The sequence below is a fragment of the Cyanistes caeruleus genome, chromosome 2, assembly GCF_971803275.1.
Source record: "Cyanistes caeruleus chromosome 2, bCyaCae1.hap1.1, whole genome shotgun sequence".
Lineage (NCBI taxonomy): Eukaryota > Metazoa > Chordata > Aves > Passeriformes > Paridae > Cyanistes > Cyanistes caeruleus.
In genome coordinates this window covers 105,096,683-105,103,654 of record NC_141702.1, presented here as the reverse complement: position 1 = coordinate 105,103,654, position 6,972 = coordinate 105,096,683, and the positions used below count along the sequence as shown (strand labels likewise).

General features: G+C 46.3%; 1 long non-coding RNA gene across 1 annotated transcript; it reads left to right on the top strand.

Moving 5' to 3' along the window:
• The first annotated feature begins 212 nt into the window (after positions 1-212).
• LOC147655080 (uncharacterized) lies at positions 213-3,046 on the top strand. The gene is made up of 2 exons (XR_015283769.1): positions 213-982; positions 2,369-3,046. It is a non-coding gene; the product is annotated as an uncharacterized LOC147655080 (long non-coding RNA).
• Positions 3,047-6,972: the final 3,926 nt, after the last annotated feature.

Sequence of the window (6,972 nt, the reverse complement as noted above, 5' to 3'; positions counted from 1 at the left end):
ATAGAGTAAAGAGAGGACCCTGCTGGCATTTCCAGCTGCTTGAAGTTTCTTTAGCCCAGGAAAGCACAGGGTTGAGAGAAGAGAACCCTTCTTTCCAGCACGGAAGTTTGTAACTCTGTTTTTCCTGTCCCAGAATGCCTCTGAGCTATGGAAGCTGAGAGGCCAGGCTTCCCTTCCCTTCCCTTTCTTTTCCCCCTGGGTTGCCGGGAAACCAAGCCCCCCCTCTCTCCTCCGCTGCCCCTCTGTGGAGAATACTCCTACACCTTTGTGGGCATTTGAAGAAGTTGGTGTCTGTTATTTCTTATCTTGGTGTGTGTAACCTTGATTTGTAGAAAGTTTGTAAGATGTACTAACTGAGAAAAATAATTGGTTCTCTCTCTGATGTTCCCTCCCTCCGAGAAACCCTGCTAAAAGAGACCCCCCAGACCCCAAATCCTTGGTCTCTCGTCCCTTGGATTCCCCTTCACAGAAATAAACTGTGGAATGCAAACCAGAGAGAGAGTCCCCCCCTGATTTCTTTACTCGCTCTATAGACTTGAATTCTTGAAGAAAATCAGTGAATCTCACAAACATATGCTGGCTCAAAACTCGAGTGAAGAGAAACCTCATCACTGAGCTAGCCGGGTCACACTCGAGAAGATCGAGTCAGGTGGCGCCCAACATGGGGCTGGCCTGTCCCTCAATGAAGGGGACAGAAGAACCACGGAAGGTGAGATTCTGACCACCGCTGGGACGACATCTACCCCAGAAGCGTCTCTTCGCTGTTCTAAGTGGAAGACGTGCTGGGGAGAAAAGCAAGAACCCCTAAGCACCGAGGGGCTGCTTTTGAGAGCGAGACAACGGCAGGAGCATTCAGAAGACTGAATTCCCCAAAGGGGGGAAGTGGTGAAGAGGGAGTGGGTGAGAGAAGAGTCCCATCCCAGGTGAAACTTCTGGATGCAGAGCAGTTTGGAGCCGTTGGTGAAATAGCTGCAACGGACAGGTGAGATCACAGAGATGGGTGCAAGACTGTCTGTAGCACAAAGGGGGATTTTTAATCAAGTGATTGGCATTTTGCAAATTGGAGAGAAACCGTTTTCTAAGAAAAAAGTGAAAAAATTAGTGAATTGGGTTTTTTTAAATTTTCCTCAAGTGTCTCCTGCAGATATAACTTCTGTTTCCTTTTGGAACAGAGTGGGGACAAAATTGACTGAATCTGTGAATGCTGGAGATAGTTCAGCAGAGAAAGTAATCCATTTGTTTGTTTTGATTAGACTAACCCTTATTGAAAAAGAAGAAAAAAGGTTATCCAATCCTAACCCTGATAACCCTGTTTCTTTACCTCAACCCTGTTACCCTAAGCTGGGAGAGTCCTCTCAGCACCCCTGTTCCAGTAGCTCTGGCCAAGCTGTTGGAAACCTTTCCCTAAAACCCATCCCAGCTCCCTCTCCTACCCCTCTTTACCCTCAATATTCCTCTCCTTTTATTCCTGGTGGTCTTTTGGGTACACAAAATGGAGGAGACCACACGGGGAGTCTCCCCCCAAGTGTTACACAAAGGGCCCAGGAACTTCAAAATGGTGGTGAGCACATGGTCGACCCCCAAGTTGCTTCTTCTTCCCACAATCCCTTTGTTTCCCCTCCCCCCTTCAACCCTTTCCTCCCCCAAGACCTCCCCCCTCCTGGTCCTCCAGACCCTCCCTCCTCTGCCTCCGCCCCACCCCTCAGGGGTGTCTCCCTCCCAAGGCACCCTGCCCCTGACCCCTCCTACCCCCCCTGCAACCCCGCCTGCCCTCTCTCTGCTGCTGGCTCCCAGGTCACTCCCTCCAGCTCACACAGAGTGGGGAAGGGAGGGGGTGAAGGGACAAACCAGGAACAGAGACCTGCCTTCTTTGCAGCACCTGTAACTTATGGGAGGGGAGGAACATTACCAGAATGGAATGAAATGTCATTTCAATTGAAAATGGAATTATGCAAAGCAGCAAAGGAGTTTGGAAAGGAAAGCCAATTTTTTAAAAGTCTTTTAAAGGCAACCCTCTCCTCCAACCAATTGGTCCCACATGATTTGAAGGATTTGTTTTCCTGCCTTCTATCCCCAGGAGAATATTTGCTCTGGGAAGGGGCTTGGAAAAAATTGTTGAAAACCCTTTTGGGAGAATTACTGAGCAGTGATTTTGAGGCTTTAGATGAAAGGGGTAAAATAATTACCATGAATCATTTATGTGGCGAAGGTGATTGGAGTGAACCTGTTGACCAGGCCCAAAATTTGCCAAAAGGAGTTAGAGAGAAAATAAAGAAAGCTGCAGAGAAAGCATTTTTCAGTATTCCTCTTTCTGAATCTGTTGTTCCCTATGCTCAAGTTAAACAGCGTTCTGATGAAAGATTTGTAGATTTTGTGAATAGATTAAAGGTACAGATTGAAAGACAAGTGCAGAATACCACCCTGCACTCTGACTTGCTGTTGGAAATGGCTCGAGTGAATGCGAACGAAGCCTGCAAAGCTCTGATTCGGGTGCTGCCGAAGGATCCACCACCGACCTTGACAACTTTAATCGAGATGTGTACGGATGTAATCAGCACTTCAATGCCAAGGACTGAGGATTCCCAGAGAACCCCAGGAAGGATTGCAGCCACAACTGTACCTACTCTGCCATCGCCAGCCAAGCCGAAGGGACCGTTCACCTGTCATCGATGTGGACAGCCAGGACATTTTGCAAAGTTCTGCCAAGTGCTATATCCTAACAAGCAAGGGCAGGGAAACCGGGAAAAGGGAGGGGGTCCTCAGAACCAAAAAAACTAGATACCCAGCGCGAGTCTATTCCGCGCAGAGACACAAGTGGAATAGAAGTCACAGGGGGAGGGAAAATTGAATGTGATAACAGTCTTAAACGTGACATTTCTCACAGGTCTGACTTCTGCCACCGAAATAACATCAAGGGTTATGAAGATTGGAAGCCAAAATTACCTCTCAAATTGTTTACTGTGAAAGATCATTTTTTTAGGTCTCGCCACTGGACAGTTGTTTCCGTTGACCCACTGAGGGAAAAACTGACCCCCGACCTGAATTGTAAGTTTCTTGTTATTGGGGACACAAAAAACACACCCCCAGAGATTGAAATTTCTCCTGTCACTCTTTCAGCTGACTTGGATGCACTCATCCTTTTGGCACGGTGCATCAACCCACCATTCTACCTGGCACAAGGGCAGGTAATTGCTCAAGCTATTCCCATTCCATCAGGGATCCCAGTAGATGATGCAGCACCTCAGATCTACTGGGCTCAAGCAGTGGGAGAAAACAAACCCATCATCTCATGCCATTTGAAGAAAGGTAGTGAAGGCATGGGAATGACAGGCATGATAGACACAGGAGCAGATGTGACTGTCATCCCTGAAAGGAGATGGCCACCACAATGGGAACTGCAACCGATGGTTAGCCACATCCAAGGTATAGGGGGAGCCCAATTGGCCAAGATATCAAAGGAACCCATTCAGATTAGAGGACCTGATGGGCAAATAGCATCTATTCGCCCCATTGTCACTGATTTCCAGGTTCCCCTGTGGGGAAGAGATGTCATGTCCCAATGGGGAGTCCGCATTCACATTCCAAAAACACCTCAGGATTTTTGATTGCGGCCACTGAGAAGCACCAGACCCAAAAACTAGAATGGACCACAGATTCCCCAATTTGGATACCCCAGTGGCCGCTGAGTAAAGAGAAATTAAAGGCGCTAAATGAGTTAGTAGATGAGCAATTGGCCCAAGGCAATATTGAACCTACTTTTAGCCCTTGGAACTCCCCAGTGTTTGTCATTAAAAAGCCAGGGAAAGACAAGTGGAGATTAGTTCATGATCTGAGAGAAATTAACAAAGTCATTGTAGACATGGGACCTCTTCAGCCAGGAATGCCGTCTCCCGCCATGCTTCCTCAAGATTGGGAATTGGCTGTGATTGACATCAAAGATTGCTTTTTCAAAATTCCTCTAGACCCTATAGATGCCTCCAGGTTTGCTTTTTCTGTGCCTTCCCTCAACAGAGAAGCCCCAATGAGAAGGTTTCATTGGAAATCCCTTCCCCAAGGGATGAAAAATTCACCTGTGATTTGCCAATGGTATGTTGCCACCTTGTTATCCCCTGTGCGAGCTGAGGTGGGGGAAGCCATTATCCTGCATTATATGGATGATGTGCTAGTGTGTGCCCCCCAGGAAAAATTGCTCCAGTCCACACTGGACCGGGTGATCGAAGTTTTAACAACTGCAGGACTCACCCTTCAGGAGGAAAAAGTACAAAAGATGCCTCCTTGGAAATACCTAGGTCTGGAAATCACTGCAAAAACAATTGTTCCTCAAAAATTGGCTTTTAACAGCAATCCCAAAACCTTAGCCGACTTGCACTCTCTGTGTGGAACACTGAATTGGGTTAGGCCTTGGCTAGGCATTGCCACTGATGACCTAGCCCCTCTTTTCAATTTATTGAAAGGGGGAGATGAGCTGAGTGCTCCAAGGACACTGACTCCAGAAGCCAGGGATGCTTTAGAGAAGGTAAGCAGTATGATGGAAAAGAGACAGGCACATAGATGCCATCCAGAGCTGCCTTTCAAATTTATTGTAATGGGGAAATTGCCACACCTTCAGGGGTTGATTTTTCAGTGGGACAAGGACCAGAAAGACCATTTGATAATAATTGAGTGGGTCTTTCTCAGTCACCATCGGTCCAAAAATATTACAAGGCCACAGGAATTGATGGCCCAGCTGGTTGGAAAGGCCAGGCTGAGAATGAGAGAACTTGCTGGCTGTGATTTTTCATGTATACATTTGCCCCTAAGCCTCTCTGAGGAAGAAACCTCCTCAGTGAAGATGACCAGGGAAATGTTTGAGCACCTCTTGAGGAATCAAGAGACCCTGCAAATTGCTCTGGAGAATTTTACTGGGCAGATTTCAGTTCATGCCCCTGCACACAAATTGTTTAATTCAAAATTTCATTTGGTACCAAAAGATAAGAGGAGTCAGAAGCCCCTTGAAGCTTTGACTGTTTTTACTGATGCTTCTGGAGCATCCCAAAGGTCAGTAATGACCTGGAAAGATCCTCAGACGCAGCAGTGGGAATCAGATGTTGATTATGTGGAAGGATCCCCTCAAATTGCTGAGTTAGCAGCAGTGGTTAGAGCATTTGAGAGATTTTCAGAACCATTCAATTTGGTCACTGATTCAGCCTATGTAGCAGGAGTGGTTTCCAGAGCAGAAAATGCAGTCCTCAAGGAGATCTCAAACAGAACTTTGTTTGAATTGCTTTCAAAACTGATTTATGCAGTGTCCCATCGAGAACATCCTTACTTTGTTATGCATACCCGGTCGCACATGGAATTACCTGGTTTCATAGCAGAAGGGAATGACAGAGCTGATTCCCTGGCTGCTGCCCCTGTTGGGCTGGCCAGACTCCCTGACCTGTTTCAACAGGCAAAATTAAGCCATGAAATGTTTCATCAAAATGTACCAGGCCTGATTCGACAGTTTAATCTGAAACGAGATCAAGCCAAAGCCATTGTGGCCACATGTCCCCACTGTCAGCACTCAGCTCTGCCATCCCTGGGTGCTGGAGTCAATCCAAGGGGACTTGAAAGCTGTGAAGTATGGCAAACTGATGTAACACACATTCCTGAATTTGGACAGGTAAAATATGTACATGTATCTATTGATACCTTCTCGGGAGCAATTTTTGCCTCAGCCCATGCAGGAGAAAAAGGTGTGCATGCCACAAAGCACCTGTTGCAAGCTTTTTCTGTACTAGGAATCCCTAAAGAAATTAAAACAGATAATGGACCAGCATATATTTCCAAAGTGTTTAAGGAATTTTTGCAGGAATGGGGAGTGAGACACAAGACAGGAATCCCACACTCTCCAACAGGTCAAGCAATAGTAGAGAGAGCACACCAGTCACTCAAACGAGTTTTGAAAAATCAATGGAAAGACAGAGTAAAGTTAACACCACAGGAAAGATTATGCAAAGCCCTGTTCACTCTCAATTTTTTAAATTGTTCTATGGAAGATCAAAACCCCCCTGTGGTTAAGCATTTCTCCCCTCATGGCAAACACAAGCTCAAGGAACATCCACCAGTGCGGATGAGAGACCCTGATAGTGGAAAAATTGAAGGTCCCTACAAATTAGTGACATGGGGAAGAGGATACGCTTGTGTATCAACACCCCTGGGTTTGCGGTGGGTCCCACAGAGGTGGGTAAAACCGTACATTGAAAAACACCCCACAAGACCCCCCGATATTTCAGTGGCAGAAGTTCAAAGAACAAACAGGTATTTGGGTGGAGAAGGAAATCCAGATTCTCCATTCTACCCTGACTTTCCATTGTTGAATCTGTTTATTGATGAATTCAGCTAATGTTGTTTGTTCCTTGTTAACCTGTATTTTAGGAAGAAACCATCCCCAGCATGACAGTTTTGTGGACATTTTCTCAGGAGGAGGATTTTCGGGATGGCTGTCTTCTGTTTTCCGGACTGTTTTAGGGTTTTTTGCAATTGTTGTTGTTGTTTTGATTATGTTTTCTGTTTTGCAACGTTGGTGTGTTACCACTACCACCAAGTTAATTTCTCCTGCACCTCAGATAAATGCTGTGGAATTCCCAAATCCCAATACACCCCAAACCCCTTCCCCTTGGTTTGAAGAAGTAAAACCAAGTTCCCTTCCTTCTTTTGGAAAAAATTAGGGGGAGATGTTGTAGTTGATAGCCTGAAATGTATCTTTTCCCATCTTTTATTTGTGATCCTCCCCCCACCCCCAGCTTCTCTTTCTCCTAACTGTTTACCTGGTGTCAGGTTACCGTGGTTACTGAAGTTTCTCTCCTCAGCCCCACGGCGAGAGGCCGGATAGAGTAAAGAGAGGACCCTGCTGGCATTTCCAGCTGCTTGAAGTTTCTTTAGCCCAGGAAAGCACGGGGTTGAGAGAAGAGAACCCTTCTTTCCAACACGGAAGTTTGTAACTCTGTT